Here is a 16,421-nt window from a genome sequence, read left to right as displayed (position 1 = left end):
ACCAATTCTACCAGAACAGCCCATTTCACAAAATGAGGTATTTTGGTGTCTAAAAAGGGGGCTCCCCTTGAACAAAGGCACCAAGTGTAACTTTCCTGAGTTCAAAGCTCAGCAGTTCCTCTCCCTTAAAAACCCCACTCCCTACTGATGTGAATGTTGCAATTTTCTTTCATCTACTTCCTCAATAACCTGCCATTAAACACCTACTAGTAGTTTTATTACCTCAGTTCTGAGCTTGTGGCCTACAGAGAGAGAAAGAGCACAGATGTACTACAAAAACTTCACCCAAATGCCATAAAGCCATGTCCCAAGGCTAGCCGGTGCTGAATTGTAGCAGTTTTGAGGCACTTTAAAGGATGGCAGAGGCAGAGTGTCAGTTTTTCATTACTGCTTCAAATTAGGAGGGGTGGGAGGGAATGGAAAGAGGAAAAAAACAGGAAATAAATAGATGCAATAAAGTCTCTGGCATGTAGGCATCCATGAGTGAAAACAGCCCTTTATAAAACTACAGCACATGAGTACTCAGATATCAAAGATACACAATGCCCAGTGTTTTATTGAAGATGCCTTCTTACCCACAGCGGGGTTTACTTTCCACTCCCCATGATTTGAATTTAAATGGATCATGTTTACTCAAGGGGTCTTTCACTGACTGAAAAATATACCCACAGTTTGTACATTATCTCAGCTAAATTCAAATAACATATTTAAATTTAATTACTTGAAGCTTAGGGGTTTTCATGCTTTTCTTTATTCCCTCAATTGCACACAACACTTATTTGTTCTTATCAATGGCTATGCGCTTTGTCAAGCATCAAAATTAAATGCTTGAAAGCACTAATGATGTTACTGTGATTAAGGGTTTTTACCTTCCAGGGTAGATACTAAAAGCCTGCTCCATTATTAATTACTTAAAAAAAAGGAGAAAAGAAAATATTTCTGAGAATCTAACACTGAAGAAAAGTCCTCTGAGAAATCAAAGCAAGAAAATAAAAGGTCTTTCATTAAAAAAATCTTCTCTTGATTAGGACACAACATATTTAAGGGAACCTGGCACATTTCAGGTTTTCTCTTTGACTATTTACCTTGTAACACTGTGGGCGTTTACAAGAGATTTTGTAAATTATATTAGTAAATAATCTCACAGCAGGAAAACAATATACAGCACAAAGAATCAAATACAGTTTTCATAATTTTTAAAAGCCCATGCTCTGGGCCAGATTCTGATCGTTTTATTCATGTAAGAGGGCATCTCAGTTGACTAGCTGTCACACTGATTCAAATCGAGGGAATGTCCAATGCTCTTTAGTTACATAAAACTAATTACATAGTTTTACATAAAACTAAAACATATTTACCAGAATAAATTACAAAGAAGGCAGTTCTCTTTCACAGAATCACAGCATTGTTAGGGTTGGAAGGGACCTCTGGAGATCATCCAGTCCAATCCCCTGCCAAGGCGGGGTCACCTGGGCAGGTTACATAGAAATTAATCCAAATGGGTTTGGAATGCCTCCAGAAGGGGAGACTTTATGACCTCCCTGGGTGGCTGTTCCAGTGCTGTTCTTCCTCATGCTGAGGAACTGCTTATGTTTTAATTTATGGCCTTTGCTCCTTGTCCCATCACTGGGCACCACTGAAGAGAGCCTGGCACCATGCTCTTGGCACCCCTTTGAGATCTCGTTATTGCATTAATGAGATCTCCTCAGTCTCCTCCAGACTAACCAGGCCCAGATCCCGCAGTCTCTCCTCATAAGAGAGATGCTCCAGACCCCTCATCATCTTTGTGACATCCACTGGACTCCCTCCAGTCACTCCTTTTCATTATCGTACTGAGGATCCCAGAACTGGACACAGCACTCCAGATCTGGCCTCACTGGTACCAGAAAACACTTTAGCATGACCACAGTTCCAAACATATGCAAAGCATATGTACAAGGCATGTATGCTCATCAGGATAAGCACAGGAAAGGCTCCTGCACATGTGTGAGGCGATGTGCACTCCCAGATTAGATGTCTGTGCACGTCTGAAGAGCCAAGCTGGAGTCTGGCATTCCCATTCCTCACTGTCAGCATGACAGCTACGCCTTCTCCCAGGGACCTGCCAGAGTCTGTGGGCTGCCTCTGCGCTTTAAAAACTAACCACATGCATATTTGGGGCTTTTTTCATTATTCCCTCTGTAAAAGTGGAGCAAACATTTGTACTAGTGATGATTGGACCAGGTTAGGACTTTGACAAGGATCTAGAGGGCTGATTGCTCAACCAAGCCACTGGAAGCTTCCCAAGACATTCCCAAGTGCTCTGTCTTCCCACCGTCTGCCTCTCCTTCCCCCAGGAATGACGACTGGCGAGGAACACCTCCCAGCCTGGAGAGTGAGACATGCCAAGATTCAGGGCAGCGTTTTCACGCTTTTAGTGTTTAAAGCAAAGACTTTAAATCTCCGCCTGTGGAGTAAAGTGCCCGAGGTTATCCACCCACACACCAAAATCCCGGCCGGCGCAGGGAGAAGCAGTGTGACAGCTGAGCTTGGCCTCCTTCTCCCAATCCCTTTAACCAGCCCTAATGCTGCTGAGCTGAACTTTCCCTCCTTCTTGCTAGAAATTACACTGCTGAGGGAAAGCACCAGCTTGGCCACAGGATATTCTCACAGGACACCTTCATCCCAAAATAACAGGCACAAGGGATCTTCCCATGCTTTCCAGTCTCTGCAACCAGGTCACAGACCTCTGAGAAAAACAAGTGACAGGCTCTCAAACCCAGGGACCAGCTCACATCAGTTGTTTGCAATGAAGTGTTCATAAAGAAAGGAGCTAGAAAATGAGATTTTAAAGACTGTTAACACAGTATTATTATGTTTTAAACATTTCCTCTGTTTTAAAGTTTTCATTTCTTGCCTCTCCCAAAAGAACCTGTGCTGCAAATCTTGCCAAACCACAAAAGCTGGCTCTGACTTGCATCAAATCAAAAGCTTGAAGGAAAACCCAGGCTCTCAGCAGCAACAAATAGTAGTAGTTGAGGATTATTAGAGTGCTGTACTTTTACTACCTAAGTCAGCTTCATTTCTTGGTGACTAGCAGTGTGCTGAGGCTCCACAAAGAGCCTGTGTATTTTCTGGGCTGCACATCCAGTTCTGTGTCACTTTTAGCACAGACTACTTCAACATACCAGAACTACTCTAATTTAGATCAAAACTATTACAGGAATTGAGATGTGACCAGAGTTCCCTGTGGTTTACATCAGAAATGAAGGGAGGATGAAGAAGATTTTTGCAAGCCCAGGAGATGGCTTGTTCTGGGGATCAAAGAGGGCCAGCTCTTGACAGCAATACATTATTTTCAGGTACTGGCTCCTCCAATTTTGAAGGCCAAATAATGATGTCAGCTTATGCAATGAAGGTCTGGAACTACTCCAGAGATCTGAATCTGCAATCTACAATCTCAAAGATTGCCTTAAACCAAAAGATTATAGAATCTACATAGCATTTAGCAAAAGATTTGTATTACAACTCAAGCATGGGGTCTGTTTCATCTGAAAACTGCTTGTTTTCTTTCTGCTAGCTTGCTAAGAAATCATGTTGGCATGTTCTGACAAGGATAACTTAATAGTTGCCAACAGAAACATGGCAGAATACAGTGTATTTCCTGTATGTATGAATGCCAGTTTAAAACAAACAGGAAAACAAGCCTTTCAGTTGGAAGGTAATTTATAAAAATCTGAACATCACAACCACTTAAAAACCCCAGCACCAAAACATTTCTAAATGCTAGAATGATTAACACGGAAGGGTGAACATACTTTGAGCTGTGAGTTGCTCTAGAAACTCTAGAGCTATAAGTAATTTGTTAAGATGGATAATTAGTCAGCAGCTGTCTGACCCGAGCAGGTTTGGAGCCGCTGGTCACAAAGCAAGTCACGTTGCAGTTACTCTTCCCTCTAGTTGAGCTTGGAATCTGACCCAGTATAAACAGCAATAAATTTTGTAGCCTAAAGAAGCCAACACTGATGCTCCACTGCATTATATTGGCTTGAGAGAAGCAGAAAAAATGGGCCAGGCAGTCCAGACAAAGAGAGACTGCTGTGGGCCAGAGCTGTCCCACTTAGAGGTGAGAGCCCAGGACCTGAATTTGTGGGAAGGATGTGCTGTAATCATCCTCTTCTCAGATGCTGGTCCACCACCAGAAACCCCTGATGGTGTGACACAATGTACAGCAGCCCTGAGGACAGTGGCTCTGGAGGAGCTGAAAGGAGGAATTAGAGACCATAACCCCTAGCTATTAAAGCAGACAATAATATTGGAAATGGAGCATTCCCCAACAGTTCAAAATAAGTCGTCTGGAGAAAATGCTCCACTTAGCATCGTTCCCTCAGGGCAGCTCTGCCTCACCCACATGCCCTGCTGTTCCTCCCAGGAAGCCAGAAGTAGCCACCAGAGTTAATTCCTGCCCAGAAATAGCCTGTCTTTCACCCTTGCACTGCTGCACAGGAGGAGGACCTGCTGAGCAGCCTTTTCTAAACAAATTCTACTCCCCTCCAGCCCCTTCCACCAGGAAATCAAAGCTACCCTTAAAGAAACACCAGTTACCCTCAAACGAGGCTCCTATCCCATTCTATAAGCCCTTCCTCAAGTCAAACAAACATCCAGCTACTCCTCCTTCATTTTGCCATTCTCCTGCCCACAGTTAAGAAATGTTTCACACACATATCATGAGTCAACACACAAGAGGGGAAGAGCTGTTCCTAAATTGCACAGAACCAATGAAATAACTGACTGTATCCGTGCCCTGCAAACCACTTGCTGTGCACAGCTTTCAAGCGTCTTACAACATTGTTTCAATAATCCATAAAACAACATAAAAAATACTGACCCTGCTGTTGTAATAGCCCAAAGGGGGAACCCTTTGTCTCACAGGGCATGGGACAGCTCCCACTGATGCCCCATGTCTGTATCTATTACCAGAAAGCCTCATTTCTGCTCCCTGGTCCTTTCTTATACTTACCACCAAGTCACCTGGGCACATGGTTACCCCAACAGTTATGGCACAAAGCTTAATGGGGCAAATGTTGCACCCAAGGCAACACATCTCCTAACGCTGCTCTCCCTGGTTCTCACACAGTTACTTCTTATTTACTTGAAGCATAGATGTCTAGATGATGTATATACATGTGCTAAATAATGTCCTTTGTCACTTACCTTCAGCATTAAGAATATTAGATTTTGCAAAAAGTGCTGCTTAAAAGCCTTTTTAAAATCCAGACAAACAGAAGCCTCTGCCCTATTTGCCACTTAGATGCCTTGGAAATACTGAAGTATCTTCTAAACTAAATAAATAAATAAATAAACGGCATGAGTCATTCTGCTAAAGCAGCATTCGCTATTTTAATAAATAGATTTGGCCACATTGCCTCATCCTGGCTTCTGAAGTGCTTCAGTAATAGCAAAGACTTAGATTTTGCCATTTGGTTTTCTCAGATCAATCATCTAAAGTCAGAAATGACAAGATTCTTGGGGGAAGAAAAAGTAATAAAATGATAAACATTTTACTTCCACTGTGATCCGCAGCTCCAACAGCCACTGCAGGCTGGGTTGGAGCCATGCCCTCCAAACACAATCCAAACTCAGGACTCACTCAACAACAAAAATCACAATTCTCACCTTAACACTTGAGAGCATGAACTGTTTCAAAGCCACCAAAGGTAAGGTACTTCAGCCATATTTAGTTTCAGCTCCATCACACAGAAGAGGCTGGTTCAGAAGGTTTGCATTTATGTATTTACATTCCAGCTGAACACAAGCTATAAATTTTAATTATAGTTGATATTCAGAGCATTCAGTTGGACTCCAGTGAAGTACCTTCCGTACAAAGGTTAGATGGATTTGACATGATACCATCTCTGTCTCTGTGCTGTTGAGAAATGCTTGAGAAATTACTGAATCAAGGTTTGGGTTTTCTGGGCTCAGGTTAGTAGCACTTTGTGAAGAACACTGCTCTGACTGCACTTGGAGATCCTCATTCTTGCAGGATGCTGCAAAACACTCTGCCATGCTCCCCAAAGTGTCTCTTCTCCAGGGAACAAAGATACTCTGTGCTTTTGGAAAGTACCACAGAGAATCAGACCACAGCACACTTAACTCACACTTGGAGCTCTCCCTCCAGGTCCTTCCACTGGAACTGAATTAAATCCCCTTTCCTTCACTCTCAACAGGCAGATTTGTTCAGGAAATTAAAAATCATTAATAGACCCAATGAGAGAGAAAAAACTCTGCACACAGTGTTGCTACAAAAAGCAAAATTACCTATGTTTGCCATTCATTAAAAAAAAAGTGATGAGGTACAAACTGGGGAAGAGTCCTAAGCTTCCTGAAACACATAAACCTTAAAATTAAAATCTTAGTTCATGATGTCAGTAGCCAATTACATCATAGGTGGCACATAATTAAACTTATAAAGGGGTTTCATTATTTTGGTTTTATGCTGGATACTGAAAACCAGTGCATTATTTGTTTTAAAATTGTGTCAATTGGAAAAACCCCAAGTGCAATCAGCAATTAAATATTAAAGGTGATTGCCTCAGTGTAAAACACTCCAAAGAATAATTGGTTTCCTGTGCAATGCAAGTGCCATTACAAAGTCTGAAAAATTTCAATACTAAAAATAAATAAATAAAAATTTAAAAAAAAGAAATAACCTTATGAGGTTATGAGGATGTTGACCTGTACAGGTCAACAAAGACCAGCCAGATTTACGTCCTGGAAGAGTACTGAGCTACAGTCTGGGCAAATAAAAGCCCATGAAAACAATAACTTGTGCAGCAGTCAAACAGACTGGTCTGTATTCCAAGCTTGGACCTTTGTTTCCAGTCCCATATTCCAGCAGACAGGATGACACTGACTGACCTCTCGCAAAGGCACCACTGGGCCTGCACCCCCTATCTGCAGTGCCACAAAGAGCCCACAAACCCTGCAGCTCCTCCAGGACTCCCCTTGGCTGCTCCATGCCCAGGGAGCTTGAAAAACATGGGATTTAACACTCAGCCACTTACACATTCCAGTCACTTTCTGCCTTATTTATGTGCATGCACAATATCCTGATAAACTGTAAGGGAGGCTGTGGCTACTCCATCTGCATTCCCTTTTATGCTGGGAAGATAAATTGGGGCTGATTCAGAGGACAGATTTAAAGAACGCAGTCTGTTACCGAGACAAGCACAATCTTCCCAGGGAGCCCTTGTAGCGGGTTGTCTCCAGATCATGCCTTGATTTGTTTGCTAAAATAAATGGGACAGCACACAAAACTCAATTCATATACCAGACACCTCTCCCAGCCCACTATACTTTCCTATTTTGCTCAGTCAAAATTGTCTTGTTCTATTATCTCTCAATAAGACCACTTAACGGCAACATAGAAAATTAAAAATAATAAAAAGCTAATTAAAAATTCCAGTGCTTTCCTTTTAGCCTTTGGTAATCTGAGGAATTGGAAGACATTTCTATCCAAAGCACATAACAGTTTAAGGGTTTTTCTGACTGTAATAATCTATGGATGCTTTCAGTGGATTTTAATACAGGCAAAACCAAAGATATTTTATGGAGTAGTAGAAGAATTTAATAAAAAAATCAGAATCAGTCAATTGTCTTTTCAAGACTAGGTGATAGAATTCAATAGCAGGGATAAAAGTCCTAATAAACTCTGCAGGAACAGTTCAGAAGGCTGACACAAAAGCTATCATTTCCTTTCAAATTAACAGTAGGATTTTTCCATAAGGGATGGTTTGAAATACAAATGACCACAGGAATAAAATACAAATGCTTGAGCTTCCTACACCTCTTTTGACTGCATTTAAAAAAGCAAATACAAAACCACAGTCAACTTTTGTTATCGCCGGTTTCCAAATTTTTTCCAAATTCCACAATTCTCAGAGACCCTGAATCCATTCTCAGAGTGCACTCGAAGATCTGGGGCTCTGGTTCTTGAATTTAGTAATGAAGACAGATTACCTTAATCGAAGGAGATGCCATGAAATCCTTCAAGTGGATGCAGAGAGAGGCTCCCACTTTGTTTGGGAGGGGACGCCCACTGGAGCCCTGCCACGATAATAAAGCGCTGCCTGCACACCAGTTCACACGTGGGGCTAAATCTGAAGTGACATTTCTCAATGAAAGAAGCAGTATTCACTCGTGTGCTCAGCATTTTGATGTCCACCAGAAGCTGGCAAACATGATTATAGGGAGCCAGCAGGCATGCCACAGCTCTATTTAGCCCTCACGGTTTAGCACAGCGCTATGAAACACATAAATAAAATATAACGGGCTGCCTTGGGATGGCATTCTGGGAGTGGGATTTCATGCATATGGATGGACTTGACACACATTTCACAAGGACAGAATATCCGAACCAGAATGGGCTGCTTCACCCACCCTTTGGGGTCAGTTCAGCATCCTGCCCTCCAAACTATGAGCCAATGCAGAACCTTTTGGGCTTCAGGGACTAGTGATGTTTATTTGTGCTGCTCTGCATGGCATTTTAATTAGTAACTGTGTGGATTTAAAAACTGTGAATGGACACACAGGGGCAGTTGTGCAGCCTAGCTTTTGTGTTTCTACTCCCTCAAAAAAATCCTGTTTGAGGACATCAGCAGGGGGTTAATGGAAGCTTTGATAAAGTTCTCCGAAGCCTTTTATTGTTGCTGAACTACTGACTGGACTCTGCTGTCTCTCTGGCTGCTTTCCAATTTATTTAGTCAGCTGCAAAAACAACTAGAGAATTTAGAAGCCCATCTAAACATTCAGTAGCCACAAACATTCTTGGGCAAATTCTCCTTCCACATGAAAATATTTCTGTGCCAGTTGTTTAAGGGAAGTGCTCACACCAGTTGTCAAACCCCATGAATGGGAAATGTCAGTTTTCTGCCAGGGAAAGTGAGCACACAGTTAAATAGTCCAGGGCAAATAAAAGCTGCAGGACTGCATCTCCATCTCTGTCAGTTTGGTAACTATTCATCTGTACCAACATCACTGAGACCAGAATTTTATGCCTCCTTGAAGTAAATTTAAACTACTTAGATATGATCAACACTACCCAATGCTGAAATTAAGCATCTCTTTCCCTAGGAGGATGTGTAACTAACTTCCATTTTCCATAGCACACCACGAGATCTTTTAAAAAAAGTGACCAAATTTTTATTTAAATGCTGCAATTACATCTTGGCTCCATCTGACATGCAGCTTGTCTAAGCTGTTCACTGAACCCTGAAGCTGGTTATTTACTAAGGATCTTTAGAAAGCACTTTTTTTTTTTCCTTCCGACCAAGACTTGTATCCCCCACCTTGAATACAAATTCATGGAAATGGGTGGTGCAGACAGCTTTGCCAGAAAGCAGGCAGTTGTTATTTTAATTATTATTTCTTTGTGGAATGCTGCAGTTACCTTAAAATAATAATTTAATCCTTCTCAACAATAGTTTTCCCAGTTTTGTTTTTAAGACGGGAGCACGTATGCCTATAACTACACATTTATTACAGACCATCAGTTAAAGCCTCTGCAAGAACACGGAGTTGTTAAGAAGAAACTCCCACTTGCATCTGCCAGCTTGGAGAAGCTCCTTACTCAGACACTTAAACTTACACACGTAATTAAACGTGCAGCAGAAGAAACCTGAAGCAGTCAACACATGACATCTTCAAATCTCTGAGAAATCTCATGCTCAATGCCGAAATTTGCCCATTCAAAAGTATTCCCTCCCCACTGTTCAGTTCCACACAATTCCCAAATTTCTAGCATTAGGATCACTTTTCTTTCTGGATCTCCCGCTGCATTAATATTTGAAAGATCTGTGATTTCCCAAAATACACCATTTGGTTTGCTGCAGAAATCTTCGCAGTAACTCCTGTCAATATAAATCCTCAGATGTCCAAAGCCAAAACACAAGTCCCTTTGAAAGCCAAAGCAGGGGAAGGAAAGGCAGGTGAAGAAAAGGCTGTCCTGCACATCCTGGCAGGTCACCTCACTGATCAGGGCAGATAAAACCCAACAACAGCAGGCAGCTTGTGCCAACCCTCCTGCTTGAACAATGTGCAGGGGGGATTGCTGCTCACGTCCAGCAGAAAAATATGAAGCCTTAGAAACCTCACTGATTGAGATTTCAAATGAGAAAGTTGCATATAATCACCCTGGAATTTTGCAAGATGCTGTAAGAAATCACTCGGAGTGTCGCACTTATGGATCAGCCCTTTTCCTAGTCTTCCTCACTAGTTTTGATTTTCTTTCCTACTGAATTCAGGCTTGACACAGCTCTGTTTGGGGAATAAGGAGACTGCTGGTCTATCATCCTTAGTACAAACACCTTAAAGCAAAGTAAGAACAGCCCTTTGCAGCTCGATTTTCCCATTACCCTGACATTGTACAGAAAAAAGAAAGCAGCCAGTAGTATCACACACACTTCCCATGCTCTGGACAGCTGGCACACATCCAGATGTTTGCCAAGAGATTATTTTAAATCAGGTTTGTTGGGAACTGGGTGGCCAGGGTGCTGTGACTGTTTATACACACCCAGATACGTGCATGAGTTTCCTCACGGGTTTGTGTGCCTGAAAAAGGACTACTGGAACAGGCTATTTGTATCCTTTGGCTGTGGGGAACAAGTAACTGGAAAGGGTGGGACTGTGCTGGTAGCAAGTACTTAGAACAAAAATTAAAAAGTAAATTGATTCTTGGATGCTTGTGAAGGCTACAGGCAGACCAGTTGTGCCCAGCATCTGGAGTGCCACTCACTCCTCTCTTGGGCAGTGACATGAACTCACCCTCCTGCGCCTCTCCCAGGTGGGCCATCGGGCTGGATGCCACCTCAACACCCTCCAAAGGTCCAGAGACTCCTGAGGAACAGCCTGGCCCAGCACCTTAATCCTTCCCTCCACAAAACCCCACAGCACAGCCCCATCCCCACATCACCCCCAGGAACTCGGCAGGGCCAGGCTGGAGAGCTGATGTGCACGAGCATCCCCACAGCCTCACCAGGCACTAGGGAAGGGGGATGCCAGCACAGAAAATGACTTATTTTGCCAGCTTACACTATTTCATAGGGTTTGTGAAACTGTGACACAAGTGCATGATGAATTCTGTCTTCACATTCATAGAGCTCCTTTGCCGGCTATTTGGAGATGAAGTCTTCCTTGGGGTTACACAGCCCTTCAAAAATTATGTTTCAACACAACAATAAACAGCTCCTCACCAGGACTGCATTAAAAAAAGAACATTTTTTGCAAGAGCTGAGCATAAAACTAGCAGTCTGAATGACTACAGACCTTGCCATTTTTAAAATCAAAATTAACTTCCTTCAGCACCTCCCTATCGATAAGATTCTTAATATGCACATAAATATCACCACACATAAAATAAAAAAATGTTATGTTCATTCTCAGCAAACAGAAATTATTTACTATTACTTGTATTGAAACCAGGATTATACTCAAAGAACATGAGGGAGCTTAGAGAATCAGATGGATTGATCAATCTTCAGAGTAACAGTTAATTTTATTTTGCAGTAGTAGTTTAAGGGTGTTCATGCAGTCACCTAAAGAAAGCTCTGTGACTGAAATCTACTTAACAATGTCTTTTGATGTTTCGCTATAGAGCAATTCTTTATAGGTAAGTTATAAATATCCAGGAAAATAGTACATTAAAAAGAAAATACTAAAATCCTTATCTTTCCTGGCCTTGGCATGCATTGCTTTTGATCTGCCTGAGCAACTATTATTTTTTTGACACGAGGAGTGCACACTGACCAAGGGCAATGTATGTCCATGAATTTTTACTGACTGCAAATGTAGCTCAGCACAGGCTAAACCACACTGGCATAATGTAAGACCTTATATGCATTTTCTGTGCTGCTCTGTACAACACGTGAGGAATGCTAATCAGCATTTGAAAGGAAATGTGGGCTTTCAAAGTAGACCCATCAAAATGCAAAATGGGAATATCTATTCCCCTACCAAAAAGTCCAATAGAACTTGAGTCATAACTCCCAATTCTTTCCCCCCTGCCCCTGCCATTTCTGACTTAAAATATCAGCATCCTCAAGGGATTTGGATCTTTTAGATTTGGGGTTTTTTTGTGGTTTTTTTTTTTTCTTTTAGTAAAGGAATTAAGAACATAAACAACAAACAAACCTAAAGGTTAAATATAACTGAGTAACAGCTGACATTTCCCTTCCCTGCACTGGAAGTCAGTATTTTGGGCTCACCACAACTGCAGCCTGTCCCAGAAGAATACTCAATTCCCATGGATCTTCTCGGGCATGCTGAAATCCTGGTGGCACCGTGACCCACTTTAGCTGCTGCCTGGGAAGGGCACTGAAGCACTGCAGGGCTCTGAGCTCCAGAGCAGGATTTGGGGAGCACACAGGAGAGGGGCAAGGACTGCAGCACTGCCAGCCCCCTGCTCTGCCAGGGATGGGGCAGCTCTGGGACAGGGAGCACACAGCTGCACAGGCCAGGAGAGGGGCACTGCACACACAGAGGGGCTGGGCAGAGCAGCGACAACAGGAGCAGGAATAACCGGCACAGAGAGCTCGAGATATTCTCCAGAAAGATCATTTCTTGATCCTGAGCACAGGCAGCTTGAAAACATCCAGGGTGATGCAACGGGAGAAGAAGTAAGTTTATTTATATACACTGTATTTTCATCCTAATTGGCACATCCTGCATCTATCCAGCTCTGCCGATCCACTTAAGGAAACACAGAGCCCAAGGTACCCTAACAAGGTAACAAATCACCAGGCAGGTTGTTTATTCAGAAATATCAACTGCTTTAACTCCAACACGCAAAGGAGCGAGCAGGACACCCCTCCCTCATAAAAGGCAAACAAAACAAAGGGAGCCAAGCAAGTAGGAAAATGAGTTTTTGGATTTTAAATCTCATTTAAGCCTGTGTAGGCTCTGCCCCCCACACCACTCTCCTGCCTTACAAATGCCTTCAGCAACCATGCAAAAACCTTGTCCCTGTGGCACTGCCCCCTCGGATGGGCACACAGGGGGACTGAGCAGGGAACCTGCCTCTCAGCTGGAGACAAACAGCTCAGCTGTTTCATCCTTAATAAAAATATAAACTGCCCAGTGCATCTTCAAAAGAAAACCACACAAGCTTCCTGAACGCTGCAAACAAGATCTTTTTATTGAGAGCTTTTCTTTTAATATTGAACAGCTTTGCAGCATTATCCTTAGCAGAAAAAAAAAACAACAAAAAAAAAAAAAAAAACAAAAAAAAACACAAAAACAAACAAACAAAAAAAAAACCCAAGTAGCCCAGAGATTTCTGAGCTACTCAATCAACAGCCTGATAGAGTTCCTCATTGGAATTAGCTTCTCCTAGCAGCATCACATGAGAATTGCTGGCTTGCATCTCTTCCACAAATCATTTCACAAATTTTTAAAGATGGGCAAAGTGCTGATTTCACTTCACTGAAAAGTGAAAGCCCATAAGCCACCACTGCCAGTGGTGCTACCCCGATATCAGCACTTGCAGTACTCATTGTGCTAAGGATATTGGCTACAAGTTTCAGCAGCTCAGTGTTCCATCCTTGCTTTTTATATTTTTTAAATCTTATACTGGAAAAGAGTAATGGTTCCCAACTCAAAAAAAAAACCCCAAAAAATTATACTAAACATGCAGAACAATGAGCTGAATTAATTCAAAACTCTTAAACTGTAACAACACTGAAGTATTTTACTAGGAGATAGAAATTTTTACTTGCTTCAAAGCCTGAAAATTAGCTTTTTTTTTTTTAAAGGCAAGTTTTAAAACCAATACCTTTTCCAAAGAAGTAGAAAATATTTTTTTTCAAACGATTTTTGATCCTACTTTGAATGGCAAATCTTATTCTCATTTAAACACTTCTATAGTATCAGAAACTGAAGAGAGTTTCTAAACGAAGAGTGGAAAGTAAACTGCCTCATTTCATTATCTCAGGAGTAAAACAACAAAAGCAAACAAAAACCCACCCGTGCTTTTCAACTGCACTTTCTATGTCACTGCAATGCATTCCATCAATTTTGTGCTGAATATACCACAAGGGATTTCTCATTGCTTTCTGCCTCTCTCCAAATGCACACCTTCCATGGGGGCTGGCACCACGACAAGCAAACACACAGACACCCGGCTTCCTGATCCTCACATCAGAAACTGCTTGCAAAATTTCTGCCTATTTTCTTCACATAATATGGTTGCATATTTGAAAGGTGAAGTTGTTATGAGGAAGAATTCCGTGGTCTCTTGCATACTCATCATTTTTACTGAATTTAACTCAGAGATGCACCTCTTGCAAAGAGTTCTAGCAAATTCTCCAGAAGACAACCCAAAAGTGCTGTAAAGAATTATTAAGTAGTATGTAAAGAATTATTAAAAACTCCCCATATTGAAAACATTTTTTTTCCTATCAAGCACAACAAGAACAACCAACGAAGTAATTTATAAATTTTCGTTGTTGGTGGCTTCATTTTTACTAGTAAAACAGGGAAGAAGTGCTATTAAGGGAGGAGCTTGGCTCTAATCTGAATTTAGAATTGCCTTAAAGAAACCAAGGCGGCTTTACATTAGTGTAAGAAAGGTGCAAGATGAAAACCAAGCCTGTGGCAGTGCACCATCATAACATGATTTCTTTATAATGAAATATAGTGAAAGAAAATTAGTGGCACAATGATTTTAATGCACCCCAGACACACATTTACAATGATTAAACAGATGAGTACTTGTAAAACCCAAGGGTCTAACTTTACAAACCTTTACTCAAGCAAGCAGTTTCACCAAAATCAATGGGACCATTTGCATATGTAAGGCTATTTATCTCAGCTAGGATCAGTAGGTTTAGGCCACACATTTCTATTTAGATCTTCTGTGCAGCAGAAACCACAAAGTTATATGAAGAACAGGGAACACTGCATCTCGGAGTTAATTTTCATTTATACCAGTATAATTTTCTCTGTCCCTCTGACGCATTTGATAAACTGGGCATGTTTCAAAATTGGAAATGTTGGCAAAAATACAAATTTCCTGATGGGAAGAATACTACTCATGGATAATAAACAAAATCAATTCTTATTTGCATATTCAATCAGATTTTGGTTTGCATATAAAAGCATAAGATGGTAGAATTTTCACACGGTAGATGGATCCCGCTCACTTATTCATGCATATATGCATCCACTAATCCTTACACATGCCAAAATCAGTCAGAAATACTCTCTTTGCTAGGCATTCACAGCACAAAAACACTGTCCCTGCTGCTGTTCTCAACCTTCTCTTTTCGTATAGCGTATGACAGCACTCTCCCACAGCTTTCTCCCAAGACTCCCTAATAGCCCCTGCTCTCTATTAGTCTTCCTTTCACTAGGCAAAGTGGTGGTTTGAATTTTTGAATCATAATTTAAAAGGGATGCTGTCAACTGTATATGAAGAACAAAAAACACTGGACCAGATTTTCAAAGGCGCTTCAGCATGGACTTGACAATTTCGCTTGTAACTGTCAGTGCAAAATTGAATGTATCTCTCACTGGTGATACTGACATGTCCTGGACTACAGCTAAAATTTTCAGATTTAGACTATGGCTACCTATTTTTCACACACACCTACTAGGAAACAGAATTCAAAATATTTATATGGTCTGGTCCTATCAAAATATGCAATATTAATATTGTCTCATGCACCGTAAGCCTGGTAATAAATGACACCCTGTGAGCTACGCTCCGAGGTGCTGAATGCCTGCAACATCTGTGGGACCTGAAGGCAATCAGCACTCTGAGCCATCAGATAACAGGTTTGACGGTCTTGTATCCAGTCTGACAGTCTGGATATCTCATTTGCATGTAGAAGAGTGTCATATTCAAATGTATATAATTTTGTGCATTAAATTAAAAATTCAACTGGAACCCTGTGCGTTAAACCCGAGCTGGCTGCAAACTAAGAAATGTTTTCATGGAATTAAAGAAAAAGATCAAACAAATTGGCATCAAAACAAAATGGCAATCTGCTGCTGCAGCCTTTGCCCTTACTAGGTCAAGCCTGGGGTACCAAAAAAGCAGAGCTGCCCAGGGTATCTGAAATAATCTTGTAGACACAGAAATAGTATTTCACTCTCCCAGATGAATGAAACGCAAAAATCAGTCAGCATGAAGTTGAAAGCTCATATAGGATTTCTACAGCAATGCCAGCTCTGATCAATCGAAACATTGTCAGCAGCAGGTTAAGGAGGTATTTATTTAACAAGGGGACAGAATCTAATTGACTTTCCAGGAGAGGAGAGCGAGCAGGCAGGCGAGCGGCGCCCAGTCGTTCCGCTCATTGAATCTTACACAGCCCTTTTTCAAGGGGGAATGGAGCAAAACCCTGTGCTCCCCAGGCACGTATTTTGCCCTCTGCAGACACCAAGGA

At 41.6% G+C, this 16,421-nt stretch overlaps 1 protein-coding gene across 2 annotated transcripts in view; it reads right to left on the bottom strand.

Annotated features, from left to right (window-relative positions):
- The window catches only part of EPHA4 (EPH receptor A4), a 104,990-nt gene that overhangs the window by 31,270 nt on the left and 57,299 nt on the right, over positions 1 to 16,421 (bottom strand). The window lies entirely within an intron of this gene.

This window comes from Passer domesticus, chromosome 11 (genome assembly GCF_036417665.1).
Source record: "Passer domesticus isolate bPasDom1 chromosome 11, bPasDom1.hap1, whole genome shotgun sequence".
Taxonomy (NCBI): Eukaryota; Metazoa; Chordata; class Aves; order Passeriformes; family Passeridae; genus Passer; species Passer domesticus.
The sequence above is the reverse complement of the archived record's forward strand: the minus strand, read 5'-3'. Positions and strand labels throughout refer to the sequence as shown.